The sequence below is a fragment of the Ambystoma mexicanum genome, chromosome 2q (assembly GCF_040938575.1).
Source record: "Ambystoma mexicanum isolate Mex_15411 chromosome 2q, UKY_AmexF1_1, whole genome shotgun sequence".
Taxonomy (NCBI): domain Eukaryota; kingdom Metazoa; phylum Chordata; class Amphibia; order Caudata; family Ambystomatidae; genus Ambystoma; species Ambystoma mexicanum.
Genome location: NC_090924.1, coordinates 1,350,132,119 through 1,350,144,526, shown reverse-complemented (window position 1 = coordinate 1,350,144,526; position 12,408 = coordinate 1,350,132,119). Strand labels below are relative to the sequence as shown.

Below are 12,408 nucleotides of genomic sequence, written 5' to 3'. Positions count from 1 at the left end.
AGCATCAGCTATGTTAGAAAAACCTCTCAGATCATTCTGAGAGAAAAGGTTCAATCCATGCTATGGCTTTAAGGGTGAAATGGGCAGTGGTGGAAAAGTGTTGGCACAAGATATGGTTTACTAGGTCGAAGGCCGTGGATAGGTCTAGGAGAAGTAGGACAGCTAGGTTGCCGCCGTCAATGATTTCGTCCATCTGAATCTTTAAGTTGAGGATTGCCGTTTCTGTTCTGTGTCTAGGGCGGAAACCTGATTGGTGGACGCCCAGGAGGTTTTTCGCCTCGAAGTGCTCTTGAATTTGTAGGTGGGCAGCTCGGTCTAGCATTTTTAGAAAAGGAAAGGGACGGTGGTAATAGGACAGTAGTTGGTAGGGATCGTAGGGTGTAGAGTTGGTTCTTTGAGGAGTGGGAGGAACCAGGCATCTTTTAGATTATTGGGCACAATGCTTTGTGTGAAGTAGTTATTGATGAGAGGTGATGAAGAGGGCAAGCTTGGTACCGCAGTCTTTAATGAAGGGAGCAGGGCAAATGTCACCTTGGAATCTGAAAAGTTTGAGACTGGAGATGATCTTGGCGACCTCTGGGAAGGAGACTGTTCTAAATTCGAATTGAGGATTTTGATGGGTTGGGCTGTTAGTGTACGCTCTAGTATCTGAGGGAGGTATCTTGCTTTTTTTGTTAGCAATTTTGGCCTGTAGTAGGGATATTTTCTGCAAGGAGGCTTCTTGGATAATACTAAAATAATAATAATGTCAGTAAACCAGGAAGCATTTTTGTGGCATGTTTCGGGTGGGTGGCTTGGGGATTCAAGTTCTCACAGAATGACAAAGAGCTCTTTGGTGCCTGATTTAGCATTGGCAATTTGTTAGGTATAAGTGAGGCTCTTTGCCTGGAATACGGCGTGTTTGTTGTTCTAGCTGATTTGAGGAAGAGCACTCTATTGGCTTTGGTAGAGGAGGCTTTCCAAGCATTCTTGGTTGTGCGCTTGATTGACCTTAGGTTTTTGAGTTGAGGCGTGTACCAGGAGTTAAGGTGAGCTAATGGTTTTGGTTTGCGCAGGTGCTCTTTTGTCAAGCACCCGTAAGGAGGGTGGTGTTTTTACAGGTCGACCACTGAGGCAGGGTTGCAATCTGAATGAGTATGATCTAAAATAGGCTGCATGCAATAGGGCAAGCATGTTGGAGCAGTTGATGTTGCGAGCTTGTCTTGCTCAAGTGGCTGGGGCGAGTAGTGCAGGGCCTTTGGTGGGATTTTGATTCAGGATGGAGGTGGTGATGACGTCATGATCAGACCAAAGGCAAGGGGAGTTAGCTGTGATGCTAGTCATCCTGTTCATGTCCGCGAGCCAGTCCAAGGTGCAGCCCTTGTCGTGGGTAGGGAGGTTGATGCGTTGCGAGAGTCCTAGTGAAGTAATTGAATTGTGTATAGCTGTGGCATTGGGGTCTGAGCTATCGAGGAGGCCTAGGTTGCAGTCTCCTAGGATGAGAATTCTTGTAGATGGCTTGGTTTTGTTCGATAGGTGGAGGGCTATATCCTCGAAGGATTGGATAGGGCCTGGAGGTCTGTATATAGGTAGTAAAATAAGTGAAGCGATATTAGGTAGTAGTTTGGTTGAGACTAACTCCCCAGATGAGAAGTGTTGGCTCGGTATCTCTGATGGATATGTTGGCTTTCGCTATGAGGGCCACCCCAACCTCCCTAGGATAGGGCCCTATCTTTCCTAAATATAGTGTATCCCTCTGGCATGGGCATGGCTATGACTAGGGATAGAGATGGGCCGGCTGCAGCATGCAGCCACGTTTCTGTGACAGCAATTATGTCTAGTTGGTTCGACGTAATGAGGTCGGAGATGTCGAGGTCAAGTGCTAAGAGTGACCTGCCGTTGATGAGACCACCTTTGATCATAGCTGGTTGTTGTTGGCTATTGGTGTACTGTTGTGGGCTATTGAAGGATACGTGAAGGGTAGGCTTGTGTGTAGTGGTGTCATTAGGTGTGCATGGTTCAGATAATGGCATCATTCACATTACGCACACCAGCTTGATCAAATCTGCATGTGGCAACATCAAAATCACAGGGTTCCACAGAGGAGGCGGCTCATTCATGATGGCGTCAGAAGGTGTGCATGGTTCAGATACAATGGCATCATTCACATCATACACAATGGCATGGTCAAATTTGCATGAGGCAGTGGCGAGAGCACAACTTTTACACCAATTGAAACTAAATGAGACATGATAGACATTACATCATCAAAAGAAGCTTTCAATGGATTTAAATCACAATCTAAAACCCACTGGCAAAACCTCAACTACTTGCTTCTATATCGTTTTCCTGTGTACATTTCCTGAAAGCTGTCATAACCTTTAAGTTCTGATCATATAAATGCAAATGAGCGGAGATAAAAGTTCAGCAATTGAGGAAAGGTGAAGCACCTGCCCCCTTTGTTGAGTCAAAGGATGATCTTTTGGCATCGGTAGATCTAATCTCGATGCCTTACTATATTCCAGCAGATCCAGAAACCAAATCGGACGTGGCCAGAACAGGACTACGAGGATCATTGTCGAATTCGGAGTTACTTTGACCTTTATCAACGTCCTGTGAATTAGAAGTGGATGGTATTAGGCAAAGTTTGTGTGAAGTACCCTCTGGGAACACTACAAACAACTGACTACAGGTATAGGAAACCCGACCTTTGGTATAAGCTTGTAGTATACAGTTTTGGTAGGGTGTTGAGCAGCCAGGCATATCTCAAGAGGTGTCAATGTGAGCTGTAGTGGAGTTGCACAGAGATTCACAATTACAAGTATTCAAATAATCACTTATACACAAGGTTTCTTGAATAAACAATTATTAATTTATCAGTCAGTTAGAATAACACACAAATGCACTTCAATACTGTGCACTCTTAATTTCTAAATCATTAAATACCCTTTTGGGATGGCCCATAGACACAACCTACACCCACAGGTGACTTCAAAAACAAGGGTGCTGGGGACATTATCTTAGTGTTGGCATTTAAAATACTCTTAGAAGTTGGTAAAAGGTAAAGGTTATTAGAACAAGAGACCACAAATATTCTTAAGCAGGCAAATACTTTTGGATCCCCCTAGAAGAGTCATTCAGTTCAATAGGCTAAGCCAAAGTCAATGGGCAAAAGGCTTGTATAGGATGAAGCACTTCTGGTAGGTAAATGGAAAAGTCTTTTCACAAGTTCTTAGGAGTCTGATGAAGAAAAGAATCAAATGTAGGACCACAAGCCGATTAGACTTGTGAGTAGTAGAAGATGCAAGCAACTCTACAGCAAGAGGTAAGTTCTCTCAGACTTTTTACAGTACCTTAGAAATGAAGAAAAGATGCAGCAGATGACTTCTGTTCCTGTGCAGCTCTGCAGGTCTCACTGTTCCTGGGCCTCCGTCGTGGGGACACGAGGGAGGACGTTGGGGGACTCCTGCAATGCACTGGGACGGTCAAAACTTGTAACCGGCAAACTTCACTTTCAGTGGCTGTTTAGTGTTTCAGCTCCTCGTGTCTACTGCAAACAGCAACACCGCGGTTCCTGGCTGTCGAGATGTACTTTCCTGGTTTCTGAGGTCCCGCAAGCTGTTGAGGGGGCTCAGGCTCGGTCAGTCGTCCTTCCTGGGAGTCTGGGGGATCTTCCTGAAGCTCTAGACCAGTTTAATAGCAACACACACAATCTGATGTTCCTCTCCCTGGCTATCCTCTCTGCTCCCTCCTACCCTACTATCCACACTTCTTTAAGATCCTACCTCTTTCACTCACCTCCATAACACCCTTTTCTTCCTCCCCGACTTCTGCTTCCACTCACACCTACTGCCTCTCCAACTTTGGTACCCCCTCACCTTCTTCAGCTCTTCTCCCTCCTACCTCACTTTCTTCACTTCTCTAATCCTTATTTCCTCTACTCACCTCGCTATCACCTTTTGCTACCTCTCTTACTTCTGCCACTACTACCACTACACTCTCCACTCATGCCTTCCCCCCCAATAATGTAAATTGTTCCTTTGTACTGTTTTCTGGTTTTGATTCAAATATTATGTAATGCTTGTTGTATTTTGCCTGTTCCTCTTGTAAAGCGCTTTGGATTAGAGCGCTATATAAATTCAATAAAATACAAATATAATGCCAGTCAGAGCATAGCACTCGCTTTGACATCTGTGCCGAGCCTGCTGACACGGGTTCGAATCCTGGCAGGGCCAAACTCAGCCTTTCATCCGTCCAAAGGCAATAAATGAGCACCACACACCGTGGGTAATAAGCAGCGCTCAGATACCTGAGGGTTTGTAGCGCTAAATAAATGCTAAATTATTAAATGCTATATTATTATAAATACCAGCTCCAAGATGGATGTCCAGGTGGTTTAATTTGGAGTTGATTGGTTCCACCAATGGTCGTCCTTGCAGGGGGGCTTCTCCGTCGATGCAAACTTGGCATTTCGGCACTGCAGCAGGGATTCACCGGGCAAACCAACAGTCCAGGAGTTGCAGCAGACTCCTTCGGTTCTTTAGTCCAGTGGTCGACTCTGCCTTCCAAGCCAAAAGACTTGCCTTTTATTCAGTTCTCTCCCATTAATTCCAGCCTAGCTGTCACTCACCCAGCAGGGTGGCTGTCCTGGCCGGACAGCCAGCCGGCCAATCACTACAGAGTGCATTTGGGTCTCCTAGGAGACTAAGCACAGGGAGTTTCGGGCACCCCCCTCACTTCCTGCCTACTCCAGACACCCTGGAGCCAGATGCGGGCTTCACTCGTGAATCCCACCAAAGGCAAAATGAACCAAGAGATCAAACCTGGTTTGGCGTGCAGAGTAAATTTCAAGAAGGACCTTTCCACAAAGAAATGGAGAAAAAAGAAGACCAGGGCCATTTTCACATAAACGGCACCCTTGGGTGCTGTACTGCAGCTGCGAAAACAGCCCGCGGTAAATGCACACCATGGTAGTTCAAAACGAAACCACTGCCACCAGCCATTCACTGAGAAAAGTGAACATAAAAATGTTACATGAGAAGCTAGAGAAAGGGGATACTAGGTAACCCCTCCAGCATCCTATTTTAAGATAGTATGTGCTGGGTCTACAAAGTTACAATGGTAAATAAAGTCAATTTCACTTTACTGCTCTGGGAAAAAGTTTATCCCAGAGACGGTATTTAAACATTTAGGAAATCTGAATGACTGTCCTGTGTCACTGCACTGAAGGTGCTGTGTGACAATGTAAAAGATGATGCCTATGGAGTTTGTCAGGCTCCACAACCAAAGGAAACAGTGTTCAAAATCACATTCAAATACATGAGAGTGGACACAAAGGGTTTCACTCTCTCCAGGTAAAATAATCAAGTCCTCAAAATCCAGCATAGTTGCTGGGGGTCTCTAAGGTGGAGGGAATTAGCACATTTCTGAGAATTCTCCCTAACAGAGGTAAAGCATACAGCAGAGGACATAGGGCATTGCGCTGTGTCGCAAAATAAAAAGGTCCTCTGCCCGATGACCCCACTTCTGAAAGTATTAACATAACTTATTACTTCAATTCACCATTCGTGTGGAGTAGATTCTAGTCTGCTCAGTTTGTCCGCTAAGGCATTCGTCTGTCCCACCTGATGGGATGCTAACAGAAACATGTGCTTCTCTCTCGCCCAATACCATAATCTTTCAGCAATAATACATAGTCGACAGGAGTGAGCCCCCCTGTTTGTTCACAAAGAACATCACAGTAGTATTGTCCATAAACATCTTTACCACCTTTTCCTGAACTGAGGGGAGAAATTACTTTAGAGCAGAAACAAATGCTTTGAACTCCTAAACATTTATGCAGTCTTTCCTCTCCTGCATAGACCAAAGACTGTGCAATCAAATCTTGACAATGGGCTCCCCACGCATAACATGAGGAGTCCGTTGCTACTACAACTTGGTGGAGGAGGGAATGGAAAGGAGACCTGACCAACTGATTTTCCATATTGTTCCACCAAATCAGGGATTCTCACGACTCGGTATTGGTATCGAGGAACCGACAGCTGACATTGAATAGTTCTCACCCGTAGCCTTGCAAAGGGTACTAGATGGATGCAAGATGCCATCAGCTCCAAGATTCTTTGGTACCACCAAGCCAACAGTCTGATGTGTCATGAAAATTCCGATTACTTGCTGAATTGCCAAACTCCTGTGTTAAGGTGGAAAGGCTTTTCCTAGAGTGGCATCCATTACTGCTTCAATATGTTGAATCCTTTGAGATAGCATTAGGGAGAATTCTCAGAAATATGCCAATTCCCTTCTGCCTTAGAGACCCCCAGCTATTTTGCTGGACTTTAACCTGGAGAGAGTGATACCTGTTTCCCCACTCTCTATTGTATTTTTCTGTGAGTTGGACTATGTTTCTTTTGACTTTGAAGTCTGACAAACTCCAGAGGCATCATCTTTACATTGTGGCACACAACACCTTCTGTGCAGTGGCACAGGGAAGTCTCAGATGTCCCAAAGGTTTAAATACCTTCTCTTGGTGAAAATACAGTTTCCAAGAGCAGTGAAGTGAAATACTCTACTACATTTTGTAACTTTCTGGACCCAGCACACACTATCTTACCATAGGGTACTGGAGGGGTTACTTAGTATCCCATTTGTCCAGTTTCTCATATAACATTGTTATGTTACCTTTCTACAATTAATGACAGTAGGCATTGGTTTATTTTTTACTACCATTGTGTGCATTTACCAAGGGCTACGTTCAAAGCTACACTAAGGCACACATGGGTGCCCATTTTGTCAAAATGGCTGTGGTCTTGTTTTTTCGCCATTTCTTGTTGGAAAAGTCCTTCTTGAGATTTACTCTGCACGCCAAACCAGGTTTGGTCCCTTTGTTTGTTTTGTCTTTGGCAGGATTCACGAGTGAAGCCCGTCTCTGGCTCCAATGTGTCTGATAGGGGCAGAGGGAGGTGCCCGAAACTCCCTGTGCTTAATCCCCTTGGTTACAGGAATGCACCCAAAGGTGATTGGCCGGCTGGCTGTCCTTAACGGACAGCCACCCTGCTGTGCGATTGACAAATAGGCTGGAATGAATGGGAGAAACATGCATAAAAGGTGAGGCTTTTTGGCTTGGAGGGCAGAGTCGACCACTGGACGAAGGAATCCGAAGAACTTGGAAGAGACGCTTGCTGCAACTCTTGGACCGCTGGTTTACCCATTGAAGCCCTGCTGCTGTGCTGAAGCTCCAAATTCGCCTAGACTAGAGAAGCCCTGCAAGGACGACTTCTCCCCTTGGGTTGGTGAGACCAATCAACCCCAAAGTGAACTCGTTTGGACATCCTCTCGGAGCTGGCTGCTGGAACCGAAGTGCCACGGAGAGAAACACCAAAATCGAGTGTCACATTTAAGTCAGACCTGTGCGCCAGGAAGATCCTCCAGACTTCCCAGAAGCAGGACTGACCAGGCCTGAGCCATCTCAACAGGGTGCTTGACCCCAGATGCGAGGAAAGTCTGAAGTGGTATCCGAGAACCGCAGTGTTGCTATTTGCTATAGACGCGAGCAGCTGAAACCGTGAAGTGCCGCTGAATTGAAGTTTGACCTTTGCTGCCGCCGACCTTCCCATTGTGTTGCCAGAGTCCCCAGACGTCCTCCCTCTTGTCCCCACGACTGATGCCCAAGAACAGCAGGATCTGCAGAGCCACAAAGGAACAGAAGCCAGCTGGAACCATTTATTCTAACCAAAGGCACTGTAAACCCAAGATGACTTACCTTTTGTGTAGCCTTACACCTGCTCTCAGTTGAGACCGTTCTTGGTTGCCATTGCAGAGTTGCTTGCAGCTTTGCAGCTCACAAGCCTCCCAGCTTGTGGCCCTTAAAGTGAATCTTATTTCTACAAACCTTTCTAAAAACATTGTGCAAAAGAGTTTTACTTACCTTCAAAGAAGATCTTCAGCCCCCCTAGACTTTGTTCAACTAACATCGACTGTCCTGGCTCCCTGATGGATTATTCTGCCTCTGACTTGGTGCTTTTGCCTTTCCCCCCAGGAAAGGGTTAATTTACTTTGCATTAGACAGTTTAAAAAGTACTTGCCAGTTTAATATTTGTTAAGCTTTGTTTTATTCCTTTATTTTCTCTTTTGCACCCCAAACTCAGTATTACTCTAAATGTACCAGTGATAAATCAATGTCCACAGTGCCCTTGCTGTTTAAGTCACTAAGGGTGTAGGAAGTGTCTGTGCCATCCCCAATGGGTATCATCGGATTTAGAGAAAGAGTGTGTTTTGAAGTGTATTATAATTTTTACAGGTTTTGCTCCCTTCTCCAATATGTCTGGCAGGGGCAGGAAGTGAGGGAAGTGCCCGAAACTCTCTGTGCTTAATCTCCTTGGTTACAGGAATACACCCAAAAGGTGATTGGCCGGCTGGCTGTCCTTAGAGGTGAGCCACCCTGCTGGGTGATTGACAGCTAGGCTGGAATGAATGGGAGAAACCTGCATAAAAGGTGAGGCTTTTTGGCTTGTCGGGTAGAGACTACCACTGCATGAAGGAATCTGAAGAACTTAAGAGACGCCTGCTGCAACTCCTGGATTGTTGGTTTGCCCGGTGAAGCCCTGCTGCGGTGCTGAAACTCCAAATTCCTATTGACAGCGAAGCCCCTGCAAGGACGACTTCTCCCTTTGAGTTGGTGGGACCAATCAACTCCAAAGTAAGCCACCCGGACATCCTCACAGCTGGTCGAGATTCCACTGCAGTCGCTTTAACCGGATAGCCGGGGAGAGGTACACCAGTTTGTGTGCGTTGCTTTTAAGCTGGCCAAGAGCTCCAGGAATATCCTCCGGACTGCCAGGAAGCAGGACTGACCGAGCCTGAGCCCCCACAACAGAGTGCGGTGGCCCCAGAATCAAGGAAAGCCTATCTCAACAGCCAGGAACCGCAGTGTTGCTATTTGCGGTAGACGCAAGGAGCTGAAACACCGAACAGCCACTTGTTTGTTTGTTTGCTGGGTGCGAGCAGTGACCGTCCCATTGCAGTGCAGTAGTGGCCAGAAGTCCTCCCTCTTGTCCCCACGACTGAAGCCCAGGAACAGTGAGATCTGCAGAGCTGCACAGGAACAGAAGTCATCTGCTGCACTTTTTCTTCAACTCAAAGGTACTGTAAAGTCTAAGAAATTACCTCTTGTTGTGTAGCCACTTGTCCTCGTTGGAGACTTGCTTGGTTGCATGTGTAGAGTTGCTTGCAGCTTCTTTACTTCACAAGCCTAATCAGCTTGTGGCCCTACTTTGATGTTCTTCTATTCTACAAAGACGTTTTAAACATTGGAAAATACTTTCTTCTTACCTGCAAGAAGGGCTTTAGTTAACCTTGCCTTTTGCCAACATTAACATTGGCTGGCCTAGTCTCCCTGAATGGCTCTTCTCTCTTATGCTAATGTGTTTGCCTTCCTTCCAGGACAGGGTTAACTGACTTTGCATTGAGGGGGTTGTTTTTACTTACCTACTTAAGAATAACTGTGTGAATACTAGTTTATTCAGAACTATCTTCTCTTTAACACTACTCTCAAGAATATTCTAAATGCAATAGTGACATATTAATGCCAACATCACCCTAGCTATTGAAGTCACCCGAGGGTGTAGGTAGTGCCTGTATGACAACCCAGACGGGTAATTGCTAACTTAGATAACGAAGAGTGTGTATTTTTGGAGTATGTGTGTGGTTTATATTGCTCCCTTTGGAAGAAGGCTTATTCTAACCCACTGGTAAATAAATTAATAATGGTTTACTCAAGAAACCTTGTTTGTAAGAGTTTATTTGAATGCTTGCCACTGTGAATCTCTAACTCCCTTACAGCTCACATTGACCCCTCTTAAGATGAGCCCGGCTGCGCCACACGCTACCAACTTGTGTAGTGCAGACTTACACGAAAGGTTAGATTTCTATTGCGAAGAGGTCAGGGTTGTTTTAGTGCACCCAAAGGGTACCGCATACAATCTTGCCTAACGGCGGCGAAGGGTAAAAAGTCTTATGCCAATGCTGTGTTACAGCTCAGGCAGATCAATACGGCAGGCTTTAACATCTTGAATTGAGAGAATCTTGATGGTTCAACAGAGCAAGAAGCTGCTGACAAATTTATTTTCTGGGTCTCAGAAGGTAGAACGGACGCAAAACAGTAACTGCAGGCTATTAAGGCCTTGACTGATACTACTGGTAGAGCTATGACGGGTGCAGTGTGCATGTGTTGTCATGCATACTTGTCAGCTATGTCCTTGCATCGGGACATTCCAGACAAAGTAATAGACCTACCTTTTTGATGAGAAAACCTGGTTTGATCCATCAACTGACAGTTGCTTCAGAAATGCAAGGCCTGTGTTACTGCAGCAAAATCTGAGTTCCATTTCAGTGAAGCAATCATACCATCAAAAGGTTAGGTCTTTTAAGTAGCTTCTGCAGCAAATAATACATCCTCTGTTAATAAGCTTTATTTCTCAATCAAGAAAATCTGGGATATATTTCTTCAGTTACATTAACTTGGCTTTGTACATTTGTTGGGGGGTGGGTAATTGGGAGAAGTTACTGATTTGGTGGGGGGTTGGTTGAAATTTGTATCTCGCTCTGTACATAGTTCTGTGAAAATGCATTGATTTTCAAAACTTGGCTATTTTATGGAGATTGTCTGGTGATGTGTAACATGTTTTGTAAATAAAATTTAAAAAAAAAATCAAGAAGGAGATACCAGCCAAAGGTTAAGTCACAGGAAACTCCCTCAACTTCTACCACTCAGGATCAGAAGAAGTCTGTTTGACTTCCATCCGGGGATGCACGAACCTCCTGCTCCAATCTACATCAAGTAGCATACATCCTTGGTAGCAGGTAGAATTGCACATTTCCTAGATAAATGGTAAAACATCACGCAAGAGGATTGGGTACTGAACCTCATTCGTCACAATTGCTCTCTGGCCCTTCCTGCTACTGCACCTTCTTCTCCACCAAAGCTCTAAAGATCATCTCTGTAGCCTCTCAAAGAGATTCAAAAACTTTTCTTTCTGGGTGGAATAGAATTGGTTCCAGAAAAGGAAATGGTTGTGGGATTCTACCGCTATTTTATAATTCCAAAAAAGACTTTGGAATTTGACCTATATTACATCTTTCAGACATGAACCAGTTTCTCCTTGTGAAGACCTTTGTAGAATCTGCCTCAGATTCTAGTGGCGCTCTAGCACAAAGATTGTATGGCATCCCTAGATCTTGAAGATGCATGTTTTCATATTCCCATTTTGAAGCAACAGTGTCATTACCTAAGGTTTACAATTGGGAACGTGTACTAACAGTTTCCCGGTAAGAGCTGCCAAGCTTTGGAACCCGCTGCCTCCTACCTTTAGAGAAGATCTACCTTTAGAGAAGACCTACCCTATCAGAACTTCCGATCCAAGGTTGTCTCCTGGCTGAAATTAGGGTCCCACTAAGATAATGAAAATGCCTAGCGCTACCCGCACACATTGTAACCACGTGTGCCTTCCTGCTCACTTGTATATTACGGTCCTATAATATGACTGCTGATTTGTATATAACGTTATGTTCCTATTTTTGTATCATGTATTTTCTCTGTGTACTGTAACCAAGCTTTGAAATTTCTTATATGCTGTGCCCCGATACCCTCGGGTACACTCGCGCATTATAAATAAAAAAACAAACCCACCACCTGTTCAGGCTGAATTCGGCTCCCAGAATTTTCACCAAAGATCTGGTTGCAGTGGCAGCTATTCTACGGTTGAAGAAGGTTAATCTCTACCAATACCTAAACGATTGGCTGGTAAAGTCCCAAACTCTACAAGAAGTGTTGCTAAAGGTGCAGCTAACATGTGACGAAGTGTACGAGCTAGGCTTCTCGATAAATGTAGCCAAATCAAAGTTAATCCCATCTGTTAGGCAACATTGTGTGCAGTATCCCTTGGAGGACTAAAGCATCGATGATCTCCTAGCAATAGGCACCAAACCTTTGGTACAAGTCTGTACTACACAGGTTGGTAGTGTGCCTGAGCAGCCAGGCTTCTCTCAAGAGGGGTCAATGTGAGCAGTAGGGTTGTAACACAGAGTTTCACAGTGAAAGGAATTCAAATAAACACTTACACAAGGTTTTTTGATTAAACAATTAATAATTTAAGTCAGTTATACAAGCCTTCTTCGGAAGGGAGCAAAACATGTAACAATTATAATACACTTCAAAACACACTTTCTCAAAATCAGATACCCATTGGGTATGGCGCATACACACACTTCCTACACCCTCAGGTGACTTAAATAGCAAGGACACACTGGACATTGATTATCACTGGTACATTTAGAGCAATACTGAGTTTGGGGTGCAAAAGAGTACTTTTTAAACTGTCCAATGCAAAGTTAATTAACCCTTTCCCGGGGGAAAGGCAAAAGCACCAAGTCAGGGGT

The 12,408-nt window shown here is 44.8% G+C and overlaps 1 protein-coding gene across 6 annotated transcripts in view; it reads right to left on the bottom strand.

The window, feature by feature from the left end:
- The window catches only part of CNOT10 (CCR4-NOT transcription complex subunit 10), a 1,248,840-nt gene that overhangs the window by 712,013 nt on the left and 524,419 nt on the right, over window positions 1–12,408 (bottom strand). The window lies entirely within an intron of this gene.